The sequence below is a fragment of the Pinus tabuliformis genome, chromosome 4_2 (genome assembly GCF_031772625.1).
Source record: "Pinus tabuliformis cultivar Carrire ecotype Pingquan chromosome 4_2, CPIR1, whole genome shotgun sequence".
NCBI classification, from domain to species: Eukaryota; Viridiplantae; Streptophyta; class Pinopsida; order Pinales; family Pinaceae; genus Pinus; species Pinus tabuliformis.
The window spans coordinates 236293017-236304222 of NC_142304.1; positions in this window are offsets into that span (position 1 = coordinate 236293017).

Consider the following 11206-nt stretch of genomic DNA (forward strand, 5'->3'; position numbering starts at 1 on the left):
TAGGATTCAACCTGAAGGATAATCCACTCTCCTACATTGCACCACCTTGCCACCCTACTCAACAAGCTACCATTTGACCTGAAGGCTCCAACCTTCAACTCAACACAACATACCACGTTTCACAATTTTCATACTATATCTACATGTGCTCAATATCAATCACATCTAATATCAAAGCAATCTGCTAACTTTATCAATCTGCAATACTGACATAATTTTTTCAGAATTGATACCAACTTCCTATGCTTCTACAATACAATACTTCTTTCTCTGAAACCCTAGCACTAATCATCAGTCCCAAACAATGTCAAATTTGTATATCAACATGAAACCATGGAATATCTTACCCATCATATTGATCTTGCAAAGTAATGTCTGCGATAAATGTCCTTGGATTTTATTAGCCACCAAATATAATTGACAAACCTTTCAACATCTATATGCAATCATCAATGACAATTATAAGCTCACAAATAGTCACATTCCTTTCTCCAAACTGCAGCATAACAATGCCACTGTCAAACCCTAGCATAGGTTTACAATTCAAGATACTTCTTATAGCATGCACACTCAAGGTTCAATCCTCACATTGTTTCATGTATAATTTAGGTGTACAAAGCTGTATTCAAAACTCAATAACAATAACCCAAGCTCATATGATGTACCATAGTTAAACTATCCAAATATGGAAGATGTACAAAATTTAATCAAACTAACTGCTGCACAACATACCTCAATTTATCTACTGATGAAGGATCATCGTCATGAATATGTATGCAATCTGAAGATGATGTGAAGCCTCTGACTTTGTAGGGAAATCCTTGAATTAGATGCCTTTTCCCTTAACTCTTACTACAACAATAACTTCTACCTTTCCACTCCTCAACATGACTGACCTCTTCCTTTTGAAGATGAGCCTCAGTTAAAATTTTACTATCTTTTTCTCTAGATAGCACTACTTTGTATACTGCCTTCTATGTGATGTAAAAATGCTACCTTAGAAACCCTTACAAGTTACACAAGTTCTAAAGGAACTATCAGAAAATGAGGTTTGTTATATTAATAACATAATATACCATCTTTTTTCAAATGCAAGAATCTCGTTGCTGAAGTTAAAATTCTTAGTTCCAAGAGATATGCATTCAAATAGTGAGTACTTCAATATCAGTCCATACCATCAAAACTAATAAAGGTTCGAGTCACATAGAATTGTTTAATGAAGACAAGTTTTTATTACTGAATCCTCAGGTGAAGTTTAAAAGGTGCTTGTACTTTCAAATCAAGACTGTATTTTAACCATAGATCCAAGCATTATAACCCAAAAATTGCTCCTTTTCGTCCAACAAAAGTTTATAGCCTTACTGTTTTCACCTATCATACCATCTTATATTTGTGTCAAATGGTCCTATTTTTTATCCCTGGTGCAGACAAGGATAGGTGCATTGTTGGTTGACTAAAGAGAAAGCCAAAAAGGAGAGTAAAAAATCAAAGGGCGAAATCAAAGGGAGAACCAAAATTTCAGAGTCAAAATTCATAAGGGAGAAAAATTCCAAATGGAAGTGCTGAAATTCAGAGGCAAAAATTCCAAGAGGAAGTGACAGAATTTGAAGGCCAAAGCCAAACAGGAGAGCTGAAGTTCGGATGCCAAGATCTAGAAAGCAACCAAAAAAGGAGAGTCAAAATATCAGGGGCCAATTTTTGGAACAATGGATATTGAAGATAGACTCAGAATATTGGGGGTCGATATCGGAAGGACCAACAAAAATTCATATCGAGACTTCAGGATTTCAGAGGTAGGAACATAAGAGACCTTGACAAACTATTTAAACACAGACCTGAAATGGAATATTGGGGCAGGCAGTCATAACGATGGATTTCAGAGATGACTAGGAATATCGAAACCCGATATCGGAAGGTTGGACCTCAGAGAAAAGTGACATCAAAACCTCGGAGTTTCCTAACTCCTTAATAATTGAAATTCTTTGAAAAATGTTGAGGTTGTCGAGAAGGGGAAATAAAAAGGAAATCATCACAAAAACAAGGACCCCAGGGACCCTTTCTCTCTCCTCAAGACAGGGCACATGGAAACTGGTGATTGGCCCCGAGAAGTAGACATGGTTGATGACATTTTCGTACAGTAGACACGTGGCATTATTTTTTTGGCATTTTTTAAGGCCTAATGGGGTAAATACGGGTGAAACGTGTCACCACTAGGGATGCGCCTCGTGGAGATGATGACCTCAATATGGCATCATTTTGGAGGTTAGGTTTTTGGAGGAAAGAGATTTTGTAACCCTTGTTTAAATTGTTTTATAAAATGTTTTGATCCAATGGAGGGGCTATAATGTTTAGTGGAATTTGGTCACGAGGAATCAGAGGGCTGAGGGCATAGAGAGGGAAAAGCACCTAGGCATTATGGAGAATATCAAAGGTCAGAGTTTTTAGAACCCCTTTGAAATTTTATTTTAGAAAAGCTTTTAATGAGAAGGGTTTCTGATGCAAACTGACACATGGTCATGTGAGATCCAAAGAACCCAGACCAAAGCTAAGATTTAGCGCCTAAGTGCTATGAACCATATCAAGATGTGAATATCGAAACTCTTGTGTAATTTATTTTTGAAAATGTTCAGATGAGAGGGGAGTTCAATGTATTGTTGGCATTTGGTTATGAGGACTCAAAGGACCAAGGGTGTAGAGTGGGATAATCACCAAAGTGCTATAGAGAATATCAGAGGGAGGTGGCATCGAAACTCTATTTTTAATTCCAAATTGAAGAACTTCTGATGAGAGGAGCTTCAATGGGGAGAGGCACTCGGTTGCAAGAATTCAAAAGAACCAAGGACAGAGCATGATTACACGGGGAATTAGGCCCTTGACAGAATTTGGAAGGATTTAGCACCCAAGCACCAAGCTGTTGGTCACGACACACGATTCTATGGAAGAATTATGATAACAAGGCTAAGAGAAAAGGGGCCAAGAGAATCAGAAGGTTACATTTTCGTAACATTATTTTAAATAGAGTTATGATGGAAGAAGGATCCAATACTAAAATTCCTACGCGCTAAACTGGTGGTCATAGGTGTTTAGTCAATTTAGTGTTCCTAAATTGATGTCATTAATTGTCAACCCGGGGCTCGTAAGCTGATGAAGTGAAGGTGTACTATATGTACTTAAGCTACCTCTTAGAGCTTTTTGTCGTTTGGGGGGTGTTGTTTGTGGTTAATTTATATTTCTAAAATGGAGTGGTGATTTATAAACAGATGAGTGATGGTGTGTGTAAAGTGAATTCTAGATGAGTGAGAGTGTGTGATTAGTGATTTCTAACTACTTGCTGAAAAGGAAAAACTTGAAGGAAATAAGTAACTTGAAATAACTTGAAAGCAAAGAACCACTTTCTAATGGCATTAGACACCATTCATGCTGCTGCAAATAAAAGGTAAGAAAATCACTTAAAATACCAATGATAAAGTTTATCTCTTCCTAACTCCCTGCCTCTAACACATAGTACTGTGTAAGACACGATTAGGAAGTAGCTAAAGATAAGTCTAAGAAATGAGAAAAATGAGAAAAATCTACTTTAAAAACTAGTTATGATGTTCAGCTCTCTCTAACTCTCTGCCTCTAACACATAGTACTGTGTAAGACACGATTAGAAAGTAGTTAAGGATTAGTCTAAAAAGCACCCAAAGCCAGCTGCAAGTTATTAATATTCTGATCTCTAAAAGATAGACAATTTATGATAAAGAGATCATTCATATGTTAGCAAACCACTTTGAGAAATAAAACTAAAAATCAGCTATGAAAATAAAGTAAAGGCAGCAACTTGAATCTGTCAACTGAAACTACCACTAGATATTTAAGCAAATACACAAACACAAAATCAATCCCGGGCTTAAAAACCTGCAAAAGAACAATGCTGATCAGCTAAAAAGAAAGGCTGGAAATGAAATAACAAGAAAGTAAATTACGCTGTACATGTTTCAACTAAGAGAAATGCTGAATAGAAATAAGGAAATGCTGCATATAAAATACATAAAATACTTTACAAGGCTAACATGAACAGGGGCCCTCCATTCATATCATCCAAAAGAGACTCAAGGAATTGGAAACTTCAAAACAACACTGTTTCTATTACTCCATGTGCAGAAAAATACAGTCCAGAGTGCTAGAACAGCACTATAAAAACAGAGTCTTCGAATGCTCTAAATTAACAACAAGTTTATAAAATGCAGCAACTAAAAAGTAACCTTCAGCGTATGCAAACGCTAGTTTTATAGGCATCTGAAAGACGGCCTAATGCGTACAGCTAAAACTGGAAAACTAACTAACTGTCATGCGTAATTAAGGATCAAAACACGTCATAAGTCTGCGTGGATGAGCTGGAGGTTCTGGTCGTTATGGGCATTGAATCCAGAGTTGGATTATGTCCCCCACGGCCTGCATAAGACGGACAAGTCACCGTTTGAACTGACGTGACCCAACAGCTTACGTATCACCGTTAAGCTGCCTTTATTGACCGTAACTTGACCCTCGTTGACCGGAGGTACAGATGACGTGGATGGCTGAACAGATAGCACAGGAACCTCAAGCACCTTGATTCCTAAGTGCCCATGTGGCTCATTTGGAAAAATGACACGTGGAACCTTGAGATTAACAAAAAGGCTGCGGGATCATCAGATGGCTGCGGAATCAGCAGATGGCTGCGGAATCAGCAGATGGCTGCGGAATGCCTGTAAGTATGTCAAAATCTAAACAAAACAGTCACACATTAGAAAAATCCGTAAATCATGCTTAATGCCATCATATGTAATGATCTGGGTGAGTTTATGCAGCAAAATAGAGCAAAAGGGAGAGATGAGTGAGGGAAAACTGTAGGAAATGATGGATAACCAAGTGTAAAGTGGAGACTCTACATACCCCCACTGCGAGGGTATTGCATGTCCTCATGCAATCAAAAACATGGTTCAGTCCACCTGCTGGGATGCCTCTGCTAGGACATCCAGCCTTCTCTTCTTTCTCTGTGTGGCCACATTGACCCTTGGTCTTTTCATCAAACACCTGAATTTCAGATTGATTAAAGCTCTGTTTAATTTTCTGCATCTCTTCTTGAGCTTTTTGTTTTCCTTTTGCCACAAGCCCATATGAAGCATGGTGTTATCTTGGACCATCTTGTCCACATTGCCCTGTATCTTCAGTTTTTCATTTTCTTGTTTGATGTGGCGATTTAGTACCTCTAGTTCAAATATTTCCTGCTTCAGTGATTGGATTTGTTGCTCCAAGGGTTGAGCAGTGCTTGGCCCAGCCACTGCTTGTTCCAGCGTCTCCAGGTAATTATAAACTTCTTGTTGATCAGGGTCAACCTCAGGTGACCTCCTTGGGCTATGCTCATACTGAAATTCGGATCCTTGTTCAAATTCAGGCTCATGCTCAAATGGACTTTCCTCACGTGGAGGACTGGTCTCTACATACTCAGCGTGTGAAGGACTTTTCTCCAAGTCAAGACTTGTAGCACCTTTTTGAGGTGTGCTCAAGTCAATGAAGAATGACTGTTTACCCTTTGTGGCCCCTACTTTTCTGTTTTGTAATCTGCTGCTCCTTCTCACAGAGGTGGTACTCTGTTTTTCTTTTGGTACTTTTTGCTTTTGTTTTTCCACCTTTTTGGAAAGGGCAGTTTTATGGAGTTGAGCCAATCTTTGTGCTAAGGGCTGAGTGTCTTCCTCACTAGAATTCTCAGGAGTGAGGTAAGTTTCTTGAGCTATGGATTTCCCTTTATCTTTCTTTTGTTTCTTCTTACTCTCTTTTCTCTTTTGAGCAATTTCTTGGGCAAGTTCTGAAAGAGTTTCTGTGATAATTCCTTGAGCTGTTTGACCAATGTCCACAGCAGGCTCAGGATCAATATCATGTTCAGAATGATGTACATCAGTTTCTTCTACAATCTGCTCTTGAACAGTTTCCTCTTGGACAACAGTTTCCTCTTGGTCAACAGTTTCAGGGGTAGCCTCCTTTCGTTTTCTTCTACTCTTTCTAGGCACAGAGGTTTCTCCTGCTTCCTCAAAATGGTTTCTCACAAGAAATTTCTCCCAGGTATCTCTTTTTGCTTTCAACTGTTCCTCAACTAGCATTTTAACAAGACCATGATGACATAGATGTGATTCAATGTTTGTTGGGTTCTTTTGGGCCATTGAACACATTTTTCTAAGACTTGAGAGTAGAAAATATGGAAGGTTAATATCATCTCCTAAGAAATGCATCATGACTTTGGCATGGTAAACATATAAGACTCCAAACATTCCCTTACAAGTAAAGAATTTTTGCACTAGTAACAGTAAAGTTGTCCATTCTTCCTTGACATAAGTAACAGGAATCCCTTTTGTAAAAATGCTGGTATCCATACCTGGGTTCTTCAAGATTTTCTTCCACTGTTGTTCTTGTACTGATCGGTTTTTAAACCATCTTTCTCCAGTTTGTGGAAGTGAGGTAGCTTGTGCTATGCTGCTCTCAGTGACTGTGAACTTTAAATCCCCTATCTCCACTTGATTATCTTTATCTCTGAAGGAGCATGCAAAGGCCTTCGTAACTTCTTTGTGGTAACCTCTGAACTTCTGGATGCATTGTAGCCAGTTTGCTTTTTGCAACGCTTCTTTAACCTGAGGATATCCCTCCAGAAATTTTGAACCCTCTGGTTCTGCCCTTAAGAGTTTCCCCATTGGCTCTACGGCTCTGTTCTAAAACACGGCTTCAATAGTGGCCTTAACACAGTAAATTCACGGCTCTGTTCTAGAACTTTGTGGAAAAGGAGGTTACACGGCTTCAGCAATAGCCTTAACACAGTAAATTTACGGCCTTGACACAGTGGATTTACGGCCTTAACACAGAGGATTACAGCTCTTGACTCTTGATACAGCCGTAACAGACTTTCACTGGTGATCAGAATTAGCAGAGAGGAATAAAACAGAGTATGGTTAATGGTGGCAGTGTAGTGAGCACAGCGTGAATGGAATGAAATAGCGTGGAAATGAAACAGCGTGAATGGAATGGTATGAGCGTAGGAGGGTAGAAGGGTTATGAAATGATGAGTAGAAACGGCTAGGTCCTTAGGTTTCGGGCGTAGATTTACACTTGGCTGCGGGATTATGTCATAGAGAGACGTAGTACAGTAGGCTACGTCACTTAGGTACGAAAGCCTTAATGAAAGAAGCAGCCGCAAGTGAATTTCAAAATCGTGGTAATCAAGGACTGATAGATTTGGGAAATACGTGGATGTATGGTCGCATGATAGGGGAAACTGGTAATCATTACATGTAGTGGCAAAAAAACATAACCCAGAAAACTTTGCAAAATGAGATAACCGTAAGTTTAGGATTTAAATCATACCTCAAATCCGTGCTTGGATTTGCTTTTGATGATTTGCCACTAACCCTTCATTGATTTATTGCTGTTGCATGACTCTTTCCCATTTATTGTTGATGACTTCTGAACTGTAAAAAAAAATTTCAAACAGACTGTGTTTTTCTTATGCAGGTGCAGAGGGCTGCGGAATGGCTGAATGGCTGCAGAATTGCCAAACAGCTGCGGAAACTGCAGTGGTAACCTCCGGCTGCACAAAAACAACTTTAGCTATCTAAAAATGACTTTATTGATGGAATGGAATGTAGTGAACGGATGGATGGATGAAAAAAATGAAGTGGAGTGAAAATGAATGAAATGGTGGATGAAATGGTGGTAATGATGAAAATGAGATGGAATAAGGAGAGAAAGAGAATTTTTTTCTTTTGGAAAACATGAGGTGTCAGGTGACCCTGATTTTCACCTCAGGTTTTCTGCATGAGACTGCCAATCAGAGATTGGTTTTCAGGCTCATACATTTATTCTTTTTTTTTTTTCTTTTCTTTTTTTTTCTTTTTTTTCTTTTTTTTTTTCAAAAACCAAAGATTAGGCTGATGGAGGAGAAGAATCCTTCTCCACCAACCTGATTGCAGAATCTTCTTTAAACAACTTGACAAACTCTTCTTTTGAGAATGGCTTTTGGTAGATTTTCAAGCGATGTCCATTCACAATAAGAGGAGTATGAAATTCATCAATAGTTTTCACTCGAACTGCTCCATTATTAAAGACTTCATCAATCTCATATGGCCCAAGCCAATGAGTTTGAAACTTTCCTTTGAAGTCTTTGAACTTTGAATCAAACAATAGAGCCCAATCTCCTTTCTGAAACTTTCTTTCTTTGATATGACGATCATGCCATTTAGATCTTTGGTGCTGAACTAGATCGGTCCTTAGAATTGCATCTTGTCTTATTTCATCTAGCTCATTTAGCTGGTCCATTCTGTGTCTTTGAGCTTCTGAGAGGCTCATTCCCAATTGGACTGCCATCTTGAAGGTCTTGATTTGGAACTCAATGGGGAGCAGGACTTCCTTCCCATAAACAAGTTCATAGGGAGAATGTCCTGTTGTGTTCTTCCATGTAGTTCTATAGGCCCATAAGGCTTCAGGGAGCCTTTCCGCCCAATCTCTTCTATGAAGATGAACAGTCTTGGTGATAATGCCTTCAAGAACTTTATTGGTAGATTCCACTTGGCCATTTGACTGCGGATGGTATGGAGTAGATGTTCTGTGCTTGATCTTATATTCCTCCATCAGCTTCTCCATCAATTTAGATGTGAACTGGCTGCCCTGATCTGTTACAATTTCCCTTGGGACACCAAAACGAGTGAAAATATCCTCAAAAAGAAATTGAACAACTGAATTTTCAGTGGCAGAAGGCAATGCTTTTGCTTCTACCCACTTAGTAACATAATCAGTACAAACCAGTATATACTTCTTTTGCTTTGATGGTGGATTAATTGGTCCAACGAAATCTAGAGCCCATTTCTCAAAGGGTTCGATGCATACCTGAGGCTGTAGAGGCATTTCATTTGAAGGAGTTGGTTTCCCAACTCTTTGGCAGCTGTCACACCTTTTAACATACTGCTTTGCATCTTTAAAGAGAGAAGGCCAATAATATCCTAGAGAAAGGATTTTATAGGCTGTCCTCTTGTCAGCAAAGTGCCCGCCGCATGGTTCATCATGACATGCCTTAAGGATGTCAGGCATTTCATCTTCCCGAACACACCTTCTGATTATACAATCTGGCCCTGTTTTGAACAATTCATTAGAAATCCAAGAATAATGTGCACTCTCCTGAATGATTTTCCTTTTCTCATTAGGAAATAAGTGTAGAGGAAGCTTCCCTGTAACAAGATAATTAGCCATATCTGCATACCAAGGAGTCTTGGTAGTCACTGCAAACAAGTATTCATCTGGAAACTTATCTTCTACTGGAGAATCTTCATTAGTGTTTTGGATTCTAGACAAGAAATCAGCTACTGTGTTTTTTTTTCCAGGTCTATCTAACACAGTAATGTTGAATTCTTGTAAAAGTAAAAGCCATCTTGTAACTCTACCATTAGTGACAGGTTTGTTCATTAAATATCTTATGGCAGAGTGATCAGTATGGACAAAGGTTTCATAGCCGGTTATGTAGTGTCTAAACTTGTTGATTGCATGTACCACAGCTAAGAACTCTTTTTCTGTAACAGTATAATTTAACTCAGTGGGAGTCAAATTTTTACTTGTGTAATAAATGGCATAAGGGATCAAATCCTTTTGTCCCAAAACAACTCCTAGAGCTGTATCTGAAGCATCAGTAGAAATGTGGAAAGGGAGTTTCCAATTTGGCCCCCTTAAGATGGGTGCTTCAGATATTCTAGTCTTTAAAGCTTCAAAGGCAGATTGACACTCAGGATCCCATTTGAACTCATAGTCCTTGGTAAGCAATTTGAAAAGAGGGGATGCTATCTTAGTGAAGTTTTCAATAAATCTTCTGTAATACCCAGTAAACCCAAGAAAACTCCTAACATCCTTTTGGCAATTTGGAACAGGTAACTTAGAGATGACTTCAACTTTGGATCTATCAACCTTAATCCCATCTCCTGAAATATGATGTCCTAAAACAATCCCTTCAGTAAACATCATAAAACACTTTTCATGACTTAAAGAAAGATTTGTTTCCTTACATCTTACCAGTACTTTTTCCAAATTTTCCAAAGCTTCTTCAAATGTATTACCATAAACTGTGAAATCGTCCATGTATACCTCTACACAATCATGAATCAGATCTGAAAAGATTCCTAGTACAGCCCTTTGAAATGTAGCGGGTGCATTGCACAATCCAAAAGGGAGTACTCGGTAAGCAAAAGTTCCCCAAGGACAAGTGAATGTGGTTTTGTCTTGATCTTCAGGTGCTACCTGAATTTGATTATACCCACTAAAACCATCCAAGAATGAGAAATACTTTTTACCTGCTAAAGTGTCTAGTACCTGATCAATAAAAGGTAGAGGGAAATGATCCTTTAAGGTTGCCTTGTTCAATTCTCGATAATCAATGCAAACTCTCCATTTACCATTCTTTTTGGGCACTATAACCAAGGGAGAAACCCATTGGCTATCTGAAATGGGGTAAATGAAGTTTACCTTGAGCAATTTCTGGAGTTCTTCTTTCACGATTTCCCTAAGGTTTGGATTCATCCTTCTTTGTGGTTGCCTAATAGGTCTGCTATTTTCTTCAATATAGATGTGATGAATACAAGTCTTAGGATCGATTCCTTTCATGTCAGTGTATTCCCATGCAAAGGCAGTGGAATGTTTTTGCAACAGTTTAGTTAATTCTTCTTGTTGTGGTCTTCCCAAGTTTTTGTTAATGTTCAATGTTTTTCCTGGAAGGATTTCAACTGTAGAACTACCAAACTCTTCCATTGAGAAGAGAGACATCTGTCTAGAGGAGAGATATTCAATATCTGCATCCATCTGAAAATGTGTAGAGTCATATTCTAAAGATACTTCAAAATTTTCTAATGTATTTAGAATTTGACTGTCTTCACTAATCTCAGAGATGATTAGAACAGGTTGAATAGTATCTTCATCCTCTACCCATTCATCTTCTCCTATTTCTATTATAGCTTTTGCTAGGGGATACAAGTTGAATTTCTTGGTGGAATTACCATCTGAGATATACATGTCCCCAGACCTACAGCTTATGAAAGCATCAGCTGTGGCCAGCCAAGGTCTTCCTAAAATAAGAGGATGTCCTCCTAGATTATTCTTGGGAGTTAAAATCATAAAATCAACTGGATATTCCCAGGAATCTAGAGAGACTGGAATATCTTCC